Source organism: Mustelus asterias, chromosome 17 (genome assembly GCF_964213995.1).
Source record: "Mustelus asterias chromosome 17, sMusAst1.hap1.1, whole genome shotgun sequence".
Lineage (NCBI taxonomy): Eukaryota > Metazoa > Chordata > Chondrichthyes > Carcharhiniformes > Triakidae > Mustelus > Mustelus asterias.
In genome coordinates this window covers 35,371,732-35,389,434 of record NC_135817.1, presented here as the reverse complement: position 1 = coordinate 35,389,434, position 17,703 = coordinate 35,371,732, and the positions used below count along the sequence as shown (strand labels likewise).

Here is a 17,703-nt window from a genome sequence, read left to right as displayed (position 1 = left end):
CCACAGCAAATTTGTCTTCCTAAATCCCTTCCATAGTGTATTCCCCAGTGGATCAAAACTAAAGGGATTAGAGGCCTGCAACTTTTCCAGACCTCACCTCAGAGGAAAGCAAGTGTAACAGAGAACATTTGAACATTTAAGGCCTAAGTACATGCAACATTTTGTAATTGCAATCTTTTCTTGTGAATATGTCTGTATGAGTGTCACTTTCCTTGTCCCGTCCTGGGTTCCATTCTGATTCAAAATCCACTCTACCATAGGGTTGAATAGGGTTGCATATACATTCAGGTGTTGAATAATAAAACATTTATCTTTGTTTTTTCAAAAAACTTACAAGGAAACCTGTCAGCTCTTGACAGTCACGGCATTCGTAGTTTAAACACTTTTTTTCTCTTAAAACACATTTCTCTTGAGTGAATTGAAAGATGGGAAAAGGTGGAACCATCCTCATCGCTCCCCTGTCTGTAACACTGTGCATTGTATGTATGTTCACTGCCTTTCAGCATTTGATCTTATTTGCACTTGTGCAGTTTACTGATGAGGTAGCTTTAAATAAAGTGGAAACTTTTAAATTAGTACCTGGAGACTGAGAGTGATTGATTGAAACCTAATTGTCTAGTTGTTTGAGGGCTCTTTGCAGGGAAAACAAAAGAAGCTGGCCTAGTTTGCAGCTGCTTTTACTAATGTTCATCAACAGATTCCGTAATCAGTATATTTGTGAGGTCCAGATCAATGAAATACAGATGGACAGAGCAGGATTTGTGCCAATCCCATTGGCAAAGGACTGCCCTTACAAGAGCTCCTGGTATCTGACTAATTTTAATAGTTTCAGCATTAGCTGAATGTTTTTGCAGTGCTCAGTGGCAACTTATTTGAGCAGTGCAAGGTGGGTGGGTGGAATGGTGTGGCAATTGTTTCAGCAGCAATTAAAAGGCAGCTCACAAAGGACAAAAAGAACATTTTGTGGCTACATGTGCAGACATGGGCTGTGCTATCCTTCAAAAAAGCTGTGAACGTCTTTGAGTCAAAAGACTGGTTGTTAATGCAGTGGCTGATTTAAGAAAAGCCAAAGTCAGTGGAAATGAAATTCATGCTGGATATTAAATGGCTACTGATTTGTCCCTGCCCATTTAACACCATCATTAAGTGTAATTTCACCCCCAGTGTTGGTAGCCTCATGATGAAGTAACACTGCACAGAAAGTTTGATGAATGCTGAAGTGGTGGTGTTGCTTGATGAGGTGAACAAGATTGCCCAAGGTACTTTATCCCACTGAACAACAAGGTAATACATCTGATAGAGTACAGTTGCCAGGCTTGATGATGGAGACAACGTCCAACAGATGTGGGCACAGTTGCTGAGCATGATATTGCACTTTATGAAAGCTGTAAAGAAAGGTGCTGAATTCTCTCATTTTGAGACTAAATGCTGTGGCAGTGGTGGGAACATGGAGTATTTTCCACTGAGGCAGACGGCAGGAAAACACTCCAATTCCTCAACCTCATTAATTATGGAGCTGGGAGTTTTAAACTGCGTTTAGTGGTGTGGCAGGCCTAGATGATGCATAGCCTGCCATTGTGTCCATCTTGAAAAGGCATTTAACCTCACTGATCCACTGTTGGAGAAAGAAGATAGACCGCCTGAAAATGAAGATGGACCTCTGAGAACATTCTATGGGTGGAAGATGGACCTCCTCCAGATACCCCGAATCTGGAAGACCCACCTTCAGATGCTCCTCTGACCCACTGCTGTGGTGTCCCAGGGTCCAGGGTTGCGGGAGGCCTCAATCCTGAACTCTGGAGGCCGCCCTGGCCATTGTTCGGAGGAGTCCTGATATCTACATGCCATGTTGTATAAAAGCGTTTCATAATGGTGTATTTTACACTGGCGCCATGGAGAATCTGATGTGGAGGGGTTCGGGCCTTCAGCTGCATCCCATTAACAAGATGTAAATGAGGTCCAAACCATCCAATGGCAGGTTTTCCATCCCGCCATGAACAGGCACCAGCGGAAGACCCCGCTGTAAATTCACAGTGGCATGAAACCTATTTCTGTCCCTCCTGCCACGTTCTCCACCATGCCCGCCATCAAACATATTGGCAGAGGCTTAGAAGAATTCTGCCAAAGTTGCGCAATTGTTGAATTTAACATGTAATTTGCCAAAATTTGCATGTCATAAAATGTTGTCCAGCAGCCTGTTGCTAGTTATCTGAGACTCAAGTCACGTATGGACACAGGCTCACTTATCTTTTATTGCAATCATCAAAAGTCAATGTCCAGAATTAGAAATTGGATACTAAAATTGAACACATGGGGCATATATATTTTGTAAGGGCTTCAAGCCTAAAAAACTCTGTAACACTCTCTAACTGTATGGTGTATGGCCTCTAGATGTCACACAAATTAAGCAGAATTTGGGTGCCAGTTTATTACCTTACATTCAATACTTCAGCTTGTGATATAAAGGCTATTTCCCAGCCGACATTAGAAAGGTGGAAGCTAATATATGTGGCTGGATTTTATGGTCCTCCCACCAAGCATGTTTTTGGTAGGGGTGGGGGGGTAAGTAAAATATGTCGGGGGGGGGGCTAGATGTCCAGCCTCCACCTATTTTCTTTGTAGAGTTGCTAGCAGTGCCAGCAGTGCCCCCGACTGATTTCTGGCATTGCTGGGAATGCAAGAGCTGCCAGTCAATCTGATTGGTCGACTGAGATCCCACGGGAAGAATTCCTCCTACTCAGAGATGGACGTCCCACCCTCCGCTTGTTAAGAGCACCCGCAAGCTGCTGTCACTCCGAGGTGGCCTTTCCAACAGATGGTCAATTTCCAACTGACTTCTTTTCCAGTGGGGTAGAGGGTTGGGAATGAGCAGGTTCCACTCCCTCTTCATAAAATTCAACCCATTGAATCAGCTCCAAACTCAGTCGCAAGAAAAAAGGTTGCTCTGACAATGTTGTCTGTAATGACATGAATGGAATTACAAAAATGGAAATTTGCAAATCTCCTGTGAATACCCATTCAGAGGAAAAACAGCAATCTGCTGGCTATTGTCAAGGAGCCCCCTATATTTTTGCATAATGTTGCTGTGTGTTCAACAGTGGCAGGAATGTTATTCTGCCAGTCAGAAAAGTAATGGAATATGCTGAATGACTCATCCGTCAACTGTTTCATACATCTTTAAAGATAAGGGGTAAACCTTTCAGAACTAAGGTGAGAAATGTCTTCACCCAGAGAGTGGTGGATGTGTGGAATTCACTACCACCGAATGTAGGCCAAAATATTGTCTGATTTCAAGAAGAAATTAGATATAGCTCTTGGGGCTAAAGCAATCAAGGGACATGGGAGGAAGGGGGGATCAGGATTTTGAATTCGATTGTCAGCCATAATCAAGATGAATGGCGGAGCAGGCTCAAAGGGCCGAATGGCCTACTCCTGCTTCTAGTTTCTATGTTTCTATTTAAGGCAACATCTTGGTGATAATACTTACGATACGCACATTAGACTGGAATGGGACAGAGCCAAATAAATTCAATCCACGGATAGCCTTGCCTGTCATAGACAATGCCAATTCTTTGGTGCAGGTTGGCTGCCTGCACTTAGAGTAGGTGCCACAGCTTACCAGCTGTTCCCCAACTAACCTACAGCTTGTGGAGCCATCTCCCGACTGTCATCGCCAGGTATGTGTGACAGAGCTTGTAGGTATGCTTGGTAATATCGTGGTGGGTGCAGCCAGTCAACTGGGTCTTCTGTCATGTTTTATTTAATCTTCTATCCCTTGAGGCATAAAATGTTGTGATTGGAGTTTGCCAAGCATAGCACCCTACTCCCAAACAATAAAATACAACAAGTTCCCGAAGAAAAATGTTTTTAATATAGGTTTTAATTACATACAGTGGTGCATCCAGAGATTATATAAACATTGCTTTGCAAGAAGCATTTTAAAGTTCCCATCTTCTTTTAGAACATCCCTGCCCTGTAGAGTTCTTGCAATGATTTTTGGCAGTCAGTTCCTCTGTGATATTTCTAACAGTGAGATAATTTTGACTTTGGTTGACAGTGTAAAATGATCAGTATCAATGCAGCTGCCTATTACACATCTCTGTGGATCGCCATTAACTTAAATGGCAATGAAAGTTTAAAGATTACACTGTAAATGGGAGGATACTAAAGAGTGTAAAGCAACAGAGGGAGCCTGGAGAGTATGTCCACAGATTCCTGAAGTTAGCAGGACAGGTAGACAAGTTAGTTAAGAAGGAAATAAAAACTGAAAATGCTGGAAAGATTCAACAGATCCGGCGGCATCTGTGGAGACAGAAACAGAGTTAACATTTCAAGCCCGTATGACTCTTAATAGTTAGAAAGGAACACAGGATGCTTTCCTTATAAGACTATAAGACATAGGAGCAGAACTAGGCCACTTGGCCCATCGAGTCTGCTCCACCATTCAATCATGGCTGATATTTTTCTCATCCCCATTCTCCTGCTTTTTCCCCATAACCCCTGAGCCCCTTATTAATCAAGACCCTATCTATCTCTGTCTTAAAGACACTCAATGACCTGACCTCCACAGCCTTCTGTGCCAAAATGTTCCACAGATTCACCACTGTCTGGCTGAAGAAATTCCTCCTCATCTCTGTTTTAAAGGATCGTCCCTTTAGCCTGAGGTTGTGCCCTCTGGTTCTAGTTTCTCTTACTAGTGGAAACATCCTCTCCACGTCCACTCTATCCAGGCCTCACAGTATCCTGTAAGTTTCAATAAGATCCCCCCTCAACCTTCTAAACTCCAATGAGTACAGACCCAGAGTCCTCAACTGTTCCTTATACAACAAGCTCTTCATTCCAGGGATCATTCTTGTGAACCTCCTCTGGACCGTTTCCAAGGACACACATTCTTCCTTAGATATGGGACCCAATACGGCTCACAATACTCCAAATGGCGTCTGACCAAAGCCTTATACAGCCTCAGAAATACATCCCAGCTCTTGTATTCTAGCCCTCTTGACATGAATGCTAACATTGCATTTGCCTTCCTAACTGCCAACTGAACCTGCACATTAACCTTAAGAGAATCTTGAACAATGACTCCCAAGTCCCTTGGTGCTTCTGATAGCACAATCTTACAGCTGGTCAAAGGAGTATAAAAGCTGGGAAGTTATGCTCAAACTGTCCAAAACACTTGTTAAGCCACAGCTAAAGTATTTCATACATTTCTGGTCACTATATTAAGAGAATGTGATTGTACTAGCGAGGGTAAAGAAAAGATTTAAGAGGATACTGGAAAATTTCAACAATGAGCAAAGATTGGGGGGTTGTTTTATTTGAAACAGAAGAAGCTGAGGTGTATAACATAATGACAAGCCGCGATAGAGTTATTGGGAAGGAATGATTTCCCTTAACAGAGAGATTAATAACAAGGGGGCTTTGATTTACAGTAATTAACAGGAGGATTAAAAGGGATTTGAGGAGAAAATCTGACAGTGGGGTGTTTGGAAACCACTGTCTGAAAGGGCAGTCAGGGCGGTCATCACTTGGATATACACTTGATGTGTCAAAATCCACAGGGCTATAGACTAAGAACATAACTGTGGGATTAAACTGGCTAACCTTTCTTGGCTAACACTGACACGTATGTCCTTCTATGCCATAAATTTTCTTTCTTTCTTTCTATGAGCTGATGCCTGAACTGATATTATTCCTTTTATACTATCATCCTGAATCAAAATTACCCCATATGATTCAACTTCAGCAAATGTGCATTCATGTAGTGCCATATTTACCCAAATATAGTTTAGTGCCTTTATCTGTATTTTATTTTTATTCATTAATGGGATGTGGGTATCGCCGGCTAGGCGAGTATTTATTGCCCATTCCTAATTGCCCTTGAGAAGGTGGTGATAAGCTGCCTTCTTGAACTGTTTCAGACACTTTGGTGTAGGTATACCCACAGTGCTGTTAGGGAGGGAGTTCCAGGATTTTGATCCAGCGACAGTGAAGAAATGGTGATACATTTCAAGTCAGGATGGTGAGTAACTTGGAAGGGAACTTCCGTATGGTAGTGTTTCCATGTATCTGCTGCCCTTCTCCTTCTAAATAATCATGGTCATGGATTTAGAAGGTGATGCCCAAGAAGCATTGATGAGTTGCTGCAATGTGTCTTGTAGATGGGCAGACTGCTGCTACTGTGTGTCAGTGGTGGAGGGAGTGAATATTTGTGTGAGGGGAGCCAATCAATTAAGTTGATTTGTGATTTACCTCTACTTTCTCAGAAGACGAAGGAAATTTGGCATGTCCGCTATGACTCTCACCAGCTTTTACAGATGCAACATAGAAAACATTCTTTCTGGTTGTATCACAGCTTGGTATGGCTCCTGTTCTGTCCAAGACCACAAGAAACTACAAAAGGTCGTGAATGAAGCCCAGTCCATCACTCAAACCAGCCTCCCATCCATTGACACTGTCCACACTTCCTGCTGCCTTGGAAATGCAGCCAGCATAATTAAGGACCCCACGCACCCCGGACATACTCTCTTCCACCACCTTCCGTCGGGAAAAAAATACAAAAGTCAAAGGACACACACCAACCGACTCAAGAACAGCTTCTTCCCTGCTGCTATCAGACTTTTGAATGGACCTACCTCGCGTGAATTTGATCTTTCTCTACATCCTAGCTATGACTGCAACACTACATTCTGCACTCTCTCTTCTTTCCTTCTCTATGACCGGTATGCTTTGTCTGTATGGTGCGCAAGAAACAATATTTTTCACTGTATACTAATACATGCAACAATAATAAATCAAATCAAATCAAAAATGGATGGTGTCAAACTTCTTCAGTGTTGTTGAAGTTACACTCATCCAGGCAAGGGGCCTGATTTGCAATTTGTAGGTGGCGGGCTTCAGGGAATCAGGAGTTGAGTTACTTGGTGCAGGATTCCTAGCCTCTGACCTGCTCTTATGGCCAGTATTTATATAGCTATTCCAGTTCAGTTTCTGGTCAATGGTAACCCCCAGAATGTTGAGGGTTGGAGGATTCAGTGATGGTAATGCCATTGAATGCCAAGGGATGATAGTTAGGTTCTCTCTTGTTGGAGATGATCATTGCCTGGCACTTGTGTGGCATGAATGTTACTTGCCACTTGTCAGCCCAAGCCTAGATGTTGTCCAGGTCCTGATGCATTTGGACATGGACTGCTTCAGTATCTGAGGAGTCGTGCTTCTGTGCTGAACTTTGTGCAACCTTGAGCAAAACATCCCCACTTCTGACGTGATAGAAGGAAGGTCATCGATGAAGCAACTGAAGATGTTACCCTGAGGAACTCCTGCAGGTTTGTCCTGGGACAGAGATGATTTACCTCCAAAAACCACCACCATCTTCCTTTGTGCCAGGTATGACTCCAACCAGTAGAGAGTTTTCCCCCGTTTGCCATTGACAGCAAGTACTGGAGCACAAGTCTTCAGTACTATTGCCAGAATATTGTCAGGTTCTATAGTCTTTGCAGTATTCAGTGCCTTCAGCTGTTGTTAACATCACAGGGAGTGAATCAAATTGGCTGAAAAAGACTGACATGAGTGATGTTGGGGACCTCCGGAGGTGGCAGAGTTGGATCGTCCACTCAGCAATTCTGGCTTAAGATTATTGCGAATGCTTCAGCCTTATCTATTAAACTGGTGTGCTGGGCTCCTCCAACAATAAGGATGAGGATATTTGTGAAGCCTCCCCCTCCAGTGAGTTGTTTAATTGTCCACCACCATCCACAACTAGATATGACAGGACTGCAGTTGGTTGTAGGATCGCTGAGCTCTATCACTTGCTGCGTATGCTGTTTGACACACAAGTAGTCCTGTGTTGTATCTTCAAGAGGTTGAGACTCCATGTTTAGTTATACCTGGTGCTGCTCCCTCCTGCACTCTTCATGGAACTAGGGTTGATCAATCACCTTTTTAGTAAGAGTAGGGTGGGGGATATGCTAGGCCATAAGCTTATGAATTGTGGGTTGAGTATATTTCTGCACCTGCTGATTGTCCACACCGTCTCCTGGATGCCCAGTCCCAAGCTGCTGGATTTGTTCAAAATTTATCCCATTTAACCCAGTGGTAGTGCCACACAACACAATGGAGAATATCCTCAATGTGAAGATGGGACTTTGTCTCCACAAGGACTGTGCGGTGGTTCTCCGACCAATAATGTAATGGTACGTGCATCTGCAGCAGGCAGATTGATGAGGATGAGGTTAAGTATGTTTTTCCCTCAGTCACTACCTGCCGCAGTCCTAATCTTGCAGTTATGTCCTTTAACTCACAGGAAACACTCCAAGACAAATTAAAGAGAAGAATAAACACAGTGCAAATGGGAGAGTTAGGAGAGGTGACCCATAATCTAATTGATCAACTTGATTTGATTTATTATTGTCACATGTATTAGCATACAGTGAAAAGTATTGTTTCTTGCGTGCTATACAGACAAAACATACCGTTCATAGAGAAGGAAATGAGAGAGTGCCGAATGTAGTGTTACAGTCATAGCTAGGATGTAGAGAAAGATCAATTTAATGCAAGGTAAGACCATTCAAAAGTCTAATAGCAGCAGGGAAGAAGTTGTTCTTGAGTCGGTTGGTACATGACCTTAGATTTTCGTATCCTTTTCCCGACAGAAGAAGGCGAAAGAGAGAATGTCCAGGGTGCGTGGGAACCTTAATTATGCTGGCTGCTTTGCCGAGGCAGCGGGAAGTGTAGACAGAGTCAATGGATGGGAGGCTGGATTGCGTGATGGATTCGGCTACATTCACGACCTTTTGTAGTTCCTTGCGGTCTTGGACAGAGCAGGAGCCATACCAAGCTGTGATACAACCAGAAAGAATGTTTTCTATGGTGCATCTGTAAAGGTTGGTGAGAGTCGTAGCTGACATACTAAATTTCCCTAATCTTCTGAGAAAGTAGAGGCATTGGTGGGCTTTCTTAGCTATAGTGTCGGCTTGGGGGGACCAGGACAGGTTGTTGGTGATCTGGACACCTAAAAACTTGAAGCTCTCAACCCTTTCTACTTCGTCCCTGTTGATGTAGACAGGGGCATGTTCTCCTTTACGCTTCCTGAAGTTGATGACAATCTCCTTCGTTTTGTTGACATTGAGGGAGAGATTATTGTTGCCGCAACAGTTCACCAGATTCTCTATCTCATTCCTGTACTCTATCTCATCATTGTTTGAGATCCGACCCACAATGGTGGTGTTGTCAGCAAACTTGAAAATCGAATTGGAGGGGAAATTGGCCACACAGTCATAGGTATATAAGGAGTATAGTAGGAGGCTGAGAACACAGCCTTGTGGGGCACCTGTGTTGAGGATGATTGTGGCGGAGGTGTTGTTGCCTATCCTTACTGATTGTGGTCTGTGAGTTAGGAAGTTCAGGATCCAGTCGCAGAGGGAAGTGCTGAGGCCCAGGCCACGGATGTGTAATTCGTAGTACATTTGCTTTTAATTTCGCAATAGCTTGCATAATTTTAATACATATACAATAAATATCAAGACTTATGGTTTAGGAATAATAGTGTTGAAGGCTGAGCTGTAGTCAATAAATAGGAGTCTGGCATAGGTGTCCTTGTTATCTAGGTGTTCCAGGGTTGAGTGCAGGGCCAGGGAGATGGTGTCTGCTGTGGACCTGTTGCGGTGGTAGGCAAACTGTAGTGGATTCAGGTAGTCCGGGAGGCTGGAATTGATTCGTGCCATGACTAGCCTTTTGAAACACTTCATAATGTTTCACAACTTAGAGAATGTAGTTAAAGACATGATGGAAGAAAGCAAGATGGAGAACTTTAAAGAGGGAGCTCAGAGAGCAGGATAAAATGGTTCACAACTTGGCAAAGATGGAATTTATAAAACAAACAGGAATTCTTAGAACATCTGGCTTGGAGGAACAAAGGATTCAAGAAGGGACATAAGGTTAGAGGAGATCAAAAAGGCACAGTGGTGCAAAGCTTTGGCAGAACTCGTAGACAGGAGAAGATCTTTGGAACTTGTGTAACAACAGTGATTGGGGTAATAGACAAGTGGGCCTTATTGTTTGACAGGCTCTGAGCAGCAAATGTTTGCACGAGTTGGAACTGATGGAGGGTGACCTTGGGTTGAGGAGGGACTTTGAAAAGCCCAATCTGAAAGTGCCTAAATGTGGAAAAGAATTCAGCTGTTTCTTTCATCAAGTGCAACCATATGACTCAGCAAATACTGGAAAATATCAAGTATTAGATGAAGAATAAAAATAAAACACTAATTGTTAAGGCAAACCTTCCATTCAATTTGGGAACTTAAGCAGCTTTCCTTTAACATTGGATTATAATGAATAAAAGTGCCACTGGGTGAAACTTTTATCCAAGAACCTGGAAGAAAAAGAGAACTGTTGATTCATGCGTAGTGAGGCTTGGATTAAAAAAAAAGAGTGGTTGTTTTATTTGTGGCAAATGTATTGGAAATTCAACCACATTTCAGAGTTGGGTACCAATGGGACGGTAATGGGAATTATCCAACTCGGAAGCCATTACGCAGCCCAAAATTGTAAAGTTCAAATCTTGGTAATGTTGACTTGCAAACACAGAGGATAGCAATGTAGATTTCAAAATTGTGATCTAGGTGTGTGATTTTGTAACTGCAAAATATGGGTGTGTCTCAGCGTCCTTTCTGTGAGTTCAAACCTTATAAAGCATCCAGAACCTATTATCACTAATGGTTAAAACGCATAGCTGCATTCAGGAAAATAAGTGCTTACACAATTTTTATTACGGATCGTGTCTCTATTGCTATGGCAACCATAAGGTTGGCAGAATACCAAACCCTGGTGTCATGCAGCGTGAGCATTTATTCTAACATGACTCCAGTGTGAAAACATTATGAAGCTTGCAAAACTTGAGGTGAGTTACCATGCTGTTTTCACACCAGTAAATTTATTTGGCAGGATTTGTGTTTTATCCTGGCATGGCATCCAGAATGATATAGTTTGGAAACGTAAACTCTTCAAAGTCAGAATTATCTATAAATGTGATATCTAGAACATGCTACATCTTAAGATAAAATTTTTTGCCCTTGCTTCATCACTTGCTGAGTTCTTGATTGCAGACATGAAACTGAGTAAAAGCTGTGCTGTTTCTCCACATAAAGGAAGAGAAAGTGAAAGGGAGTGTTATCACACATCCATTTGTGTTTGGCCTCAGAAATATTTTGCAGCAAGAAAAAGTTTTAAAGAAGAGGGAGTCTCAATTTCAAAGGAAAGGAATCAATGTAAAGCCATCATAACACTGCATAAGCATGCCAGAGAGGGTGGTATAAATATTGATTGAATGAGACACTGGAGTTCAAGCACTTGGCATTTCAAGCATTTGGAGGTCAGAGTTATTTATCCAATGTCAAGCTTCGTCCATTGCTATCTAAATTGGAAGCCCTCAACCATGCTCACTTGTAGACAAACTGTGCTTTCTCTTTCTCATTTTTACACATTTGCTGCTGTAATGTATATACTTACAGACCTGTTAATCTGATTATGTCAATTGTGGGAAAATTCTTAAGGTGAAATTGAATTTCTGACCGGGTGCAAAAGGAGAAATAGCTGTTCAGCTGCCTATTATGCACCATGCCTAACTTTCCTGCCCATTAGGGGAATTGGAGAATGGAACAGGTTATATAATGAGACACTAATTTGCTCCTCCAGTTTTTGTTTAACTCCCACCAGAGTTGAATTTCTCTCTCTTGAAATCCACCATTCAGGTTCACATTCGTGAACATTAGGTGCGTTGGATAATGAAAGGCAGTCAGTGTCAATTTGTTAAAAGGTTAACATTATTTTTGACATACTCAAGAGTTTTTTTGTAAAGAAACAACCTGATGGTACAGATGACTGCAATGCAATCGATGTGCAGTGCCAACTTTACATCAGAGGTAATGTTACCATCTCTGAATCAGAAAGTTATATGCTGGAGGTCCACTGCAGAAATTAGGTGCAGAGGCTAAACTGACAATTCAGTTTGTGCTAAGGGAGTGCTACATTGTTGGAGGAGCTACCTGTTAGATGAAGCATTAAATGGTGGATGTAAAAGATCCCATGGTGCTGTTCAAAGCAAGGTAGTTGCTGTGATCAATATTAATGCCTCCACATACAGGAGTGAAACAGGTTAACTGATCGCTTGTCTCTGTTTCTTGTCGGGTCTTGCTGTGTGAAATTTGACAGTTACGTTTGCTACATAACAACAGTAGCTACACTTCAGAAAGTAAAACATTGGCTGTGAAATATGTTGTGATATCCTGAGGATAGAAGAGGCACAAAATAATTGTGTGCTTTTTATCTCTCCTAATTGCATGTGGATTTATCGAAAACATCTGATAAAATATCTCACACAAGGCTTGCTACAAATATTCTGATAGTTGGTGAAAAAAAGAAATGCAACAGTCTGGTAGAAAACTATCTTGGCTGTTAGGAAACAAAGGTTTGAGTAAATAGTTGTTGTTTAGATTGGAGAAAGGTTGGAGGTTGCATACTTCATGTATTCAGTGTTGAGTTCACTTCAGTTCTGTCTCTCTCTGTCTTTCTATATATTATACAGAAATTTTAGACTTGGAGCCAGAGAGTAAAATACAGATGTTTCCAAATGACACAAAGGTAGAATAAGGAGAGCTGGAAGGATGATAGACAAGTTAGCAGAATGGGCAGATAGGTGGGATACACAAGTGAATTATGATAAGTATGAGGCGATGCATCGCGAGAGAAAAACACAAGGAATCAGATCATGCAATAATTGTGGGTGACAAGGACATCTGGGGATAGATTTTCCTGGTCCCAATTTGGAGGCAGGTCTGGAAACAAATGGCTGCTCAGCAGTGCACCCACAGATCCCACCCTCGTATCTGCCATTTTCATGAGGACAGTGAAGGGAATGGGCCCTGAAACCTGCTCACACACACCTATCCAGCAATTATTCGACTGTGTTATGGACTCACTGAGAGCCTGCCCCAGATAAGCTTTCCTAATTTTCAGAGAGGTGGCCGGATATCGGCGGTGGTCAGGCTTTCCATCAGCTGCATGGAGGTGTGAATCCTGGTTTAGAGGGTAAAGTGTCTACAAGGGAAGTGAAATAGTTTTGCCTCCTTCACAGTTCATCGTGAAATGCAGTAGTATGAGTTGCATCTATGCTTAGTAAGCTGAGTCATGACAGCTCTCATCGGAAGACGTAACTACCCATTAAACTATGGGTCCGATTTTACCATTTTGATTCTGAGGGGGGAGTTTTACCATTTTGAGTCTAAGTGCCGGATTTTGGGCATCAAAATAGATCCGCGCCTGGAATCCTCTTTCCAGCGCGCCCGTACGTGTTTTGCCGGCTCCAACCTGATCTGCGCTGTGTGTGGGGCTTAGCGCTGGCGGACCGATCGGAGCTCTGAACTGCGCATGCGCAGTTTGAAAAAATTCTGACAGCGCGCCCGGGCACGGAAAGAAAAACAGAAAGTGAGAGAGCGACTCTCTGACGGTCATCCTCTGGTTGGGGGGGTGGGGTGTGACCGATCATCCCCTGGGGGGCGGGGGGGTGGGAGGGGGGAGGAGGGTGTGACCGATCATCCCCTGGGGGGGTGGGAGGAGAGGGGGTGTGACGTATCATCCCCTGGGGGGGTGGGAGGAGAGGGGTGTGACGTATCATCCCCTGGGGGGGTGGGAGGAGAGGGGGTGTGACGTATCATCCCCTGGGGGGGGGTGGGAGGAGAGGGGGTGTGACGTATCATCCCCTGGGGGGGGTGGGAGGAGAGGGGGTGTGACGTATCATCCCCTGGGGGGGGTGGGAGGGGAGGGGGTGTGACGTATCATCCCCCTGGGGGGGTGGGAGGAGAGGGGGTGTGACGTATCATCCCCTGGGGGGGTGGGAGGAGAGGGGGTGTGACGTATCATCCCCTGGGGGGGGGGGGGTGGGAGGAGAGGGGGTGTGACGGATCATCCCCTGGGGGGGGGGTGGGAGGAGAGGGGTGTGACGTATCATCCCCTGGGGGGGGGGTGGGAGGAGAGGGGGGTGTGCCGTCTCATCCTCTGGTCGGGGGTTCCGCTGCGTGTCTGCGGTCGATCCCACCTGGCACCATCACTGGTACACTACCAGCCACAGCCATCTCTCCCGCTCTCTCGCACATGCAGGGAAGAGTAATCTGTGGCTGGTAGTGAACCAGTGATGGTGCCAGGAGGGATCGGCCACGGACAGGCAGCGGAACCCCCCCCCGACCAGAGGATGATACGTCACACCCCCTCTCCTTCCCCCCCCAGCCCCCCCCCCCCCCCCCCCCCCCCCCCCAGGGGATGATACGTCACACCCCCACTCTCCCAACCCCCCAGGGGATGATACGTCAACCCCTCTCTCCCAACCCCCCAGGGGATGTAACGTCACACCCCCTCTCCTCCCCACCCCCCCCCCCCCCCCCGGGGATGATACGCCACACCCCTCTCCTCCACCCCCCCCAGGGATGATACGCCACACCCCCTCTCCTCCCACCCCCCCCCAGGGGATGATACGTCACACCCTCTCCCCCCCTCCCCCCCAGGGATGATACGTCACACCCCCTCTCCTCCCACCCCCCCCAGGGAATGATACCGTCACACCCCCTCTCCTCCCACCCCCCCCAGGGGATGATACGTCACACCCCCTCTCCTCCTACCCCCCAGAGGATGAGATGTCACAATGCGAGTCACAATGCGTTGCAAATGCATTTAAATTGTCGGGCCGCCCGATTCGTGCGCGGGCCAGACCCCACCCGAATCGGGTGTCGGTAAAGGCGCAATCTGCTCTGATTCGGTGCAGATCGTGTTAAAGGCCGACGCCTGGCGCAAAGTTCAGGTTAAATCAGCCCAACGAGTTGAATCTGGATGTGTTTCAGATCTGACTTTTAGACCCGTTCTCAGGTGCCCCCCTACGCACTCTGCCTGAAATAAATGCAGTGATTCTGAATGGTGTAGAGCCTGTGGGCGGACTTATTGCGGCCTTCAGCTGCGCATGCGCATTAAAAACAGTAGAAAACCGCTCCCCTGCCACATCGCTCCTGGGCTGGATAATGCCTCCCCCCCAGCCCCCACAGACATTGCCCCACCCCCACAATATAACTGACCCCCTTATCCCCACCACCCCCCCGCTACCCAGACCGATCGCGGCCCCGTACCCCCACCGATCGCAGGCAAATGGCAGCAGACCCCCAATCCCCCCGCCCCCCCGACCAGGAGAGCCATCTGACCTGCTCCCTCCTCCCCCACCAGAGAGTGATCTGACCCACCTCCCCTCCCACACCAGAGAGTGATCTGACCTGCCTCCCCCCCCCCCGCCCCCCCCCCCCCAACCAGGGGGCCATCTGATCCACCTCCCTTCCCCCCTCCCACCCCACCCCCACTCCCCACTCCCCACCACCCACCTGAGTCAGAGAGCCGCTGGAAGCTCTGAACTTACCTCCTCAGAAGCTGGAGTGCCCGAATCGGACCTTTGTAGACCATGTCTGTTTCACGCCGAATCTGGACAGGCGAATGCAGTGGTAAGGGGGAAATGCTCTTAAGTTCGGGGCGTCCAGCCCATCAAGTAATTTAATTGCATGCAGTTGCATTTAAATGGCCGTCGCACCCGTTTCGGGCGCGGTGCTGAGGCTGCCATTTTAGGCCCTTGATAAAGGGGGAACGGGCACGGAGGCAATAGCGGATCACGCTACTCGCCTCACGCCCGACTTTACCAAGTTTTCGTGCCCAAAAACAGGAGCAACTTGATGGTAAAATCGGGCCCTATGTGTCTGTCAGCTTGCTACTTCTGTTGACCGGCAAGCTGTCAAATGAAAGATCAATATTGTAAATGTGGAAAAGTCTTCAGATGAGTTAAAGAGGTCCAATTAATGGATAAAAAGGTAGAGTCCATTTCATACCAATGACTTTCAGCTGTAATAATAGGGCTTATGGTTAATGGATGAGGGAGGTGAGGAGCGAGGGTGAAGGAGTGAAGATAAGGCAAGTGAGGGTAAATGGTTACAGTGGGGAGGTATGTAACATTGTTTGGAGTTTTACCTGTACATCGATAAGCCACTGACTGCCACAAGAGAAGTGTGAAAGAAGGAAGAATTGCTCCAGGGGTATTTTCAACTGACTGTTTTCATCCATTGCTTTTATGGATTTGTATAGCATAAAGACATCCACAGCAAGATCCTTTGTGCAGTTGCTGTTTTCATTTGGTGCCGTTAATATCAATGATATAAAGGCAATTAAAATGCTGGTCTCAAAAGAGAGAAAATGTTACAAAATAATTTCTCATTTAAAGGGCGGCACGGTAGCACTGCTGCCTCACAGCTCCAGGGATCTGGGTTCGATTCCCAGCTTGGGTCACTGTCTGTGTGGAACAAAGAACAAAGAACAATACAGCACAGGAACAGGCCCTTCGGCCCTCCAAGCCCGCGCCGCTCCCCGGTCCAGGATTGAATCCAGGATCCCCGCCCAATTTTCCAGCCTATCTACATCCTAATATCCTATCCACCGAGCTGTCCCTCACAGCTACGATGCTTTGTTCATCACAACCTATTAACTCACCCCCACCCCCCCATTCCAGACCATGTGATCTCCAGGGAGAGGCGAAAACCCAGAGTGAAAACCCCAGGGCCAATATGGGGAAAAAAAAATCTGGGAAATTCCTCTCCGACCCCCTGTGGCGATCGAAACGAGTCCAGGAGATCACACTGGCCCTGATCAGAAAATGCTTCCCAACCCTATTCATTTCCACTTCTGCTTTACGAACACCATCTGAATTCCCTGCCCCCGAGACAGGTTCCCAACTATCCGCAGTCTCGCTCTGTACTGGCACCAGCAAGATGATCATAGAATGAAGCCTTGAAACGAGAAACAAAGAACAATTAGCCCGCGCCGCTCCCTGGTCCAAACTAGACCACTCTTTTGTATCCCTCCATTCCCACTCCGTTCATATAGCTGTCTAGATAAGTCTTAAACGTTCCCAGTGTGTCCGCCTCCACCACCTTGCCCGGCAACACATTCCAGGCCCCCACGACCCTCTGTGTAAAATATGTCCTTCTGATATCTGTGTTAAACCTCCCCCCCTTCACCTTGAACCTATGCCCCCTCGTGAACGTCACCACCGACCCGGGGAAAAGCTTCCCACCGTTCATCCTATCTATGCCTTTCATAATTTTATACACCTCTATTAAGTCTCCCCTCATCCTCCGTCTTTCCAAGGAGAACAACCCCAGTTTCCCCAATCTCTCCTCATAACCAAGCCCCTCCATACCAGGCAACATCCTGGTAAACCTCCTCTGTACTCTCTCCAAAGCCTCCACGTCCTTCTGGTAGTGTGGCGACCAGAACTGGACGCAGTATTCCAAATGCGGCCGAACCAACGTTCTATACATCTGCAACATCAGACCCCAACTTTTATACTCTATGCCCCGTCCTATAAAGGCAAGCATGCCATATGCCTTCTTCACCACCTTCTCCACCTGTGACGTCACCTTCAAAGATCTGTGGACTTGCACACCCAGGTCCCTCTGCGTCTCTACACCCTTTATGGTTCTTCCATTTATCGTGTAGCTCCTCCCTACATTATTCCCACCAAAATGCATCACTTCGCATTTATCAGGATTGAACTCCATCTGCCATTTCTTTGCCCAAATTTCCAGCCTATCTATATCCTTCTGTAGCCTCTGACAATGTTCCTCACTATCT

At 45.8% G+C, this 17,703-nt stretch overlaps 1 protein-coding gene across 1 annotated transcript in view; it reads left to right on the top strand.

Annotated features, from left to right (window-relative positions):
• The window catches only part of il1rapl1b (interleukin 1 receptor accessory protein-like 1b), a 904,912-nt gene that overhangs the window by 773,495 nt on the left and 113,714 nt on the right, over positions 1 to 17,703 (top strand). The gene's annotated exons all lie outside the window — the stretch shown is intronic.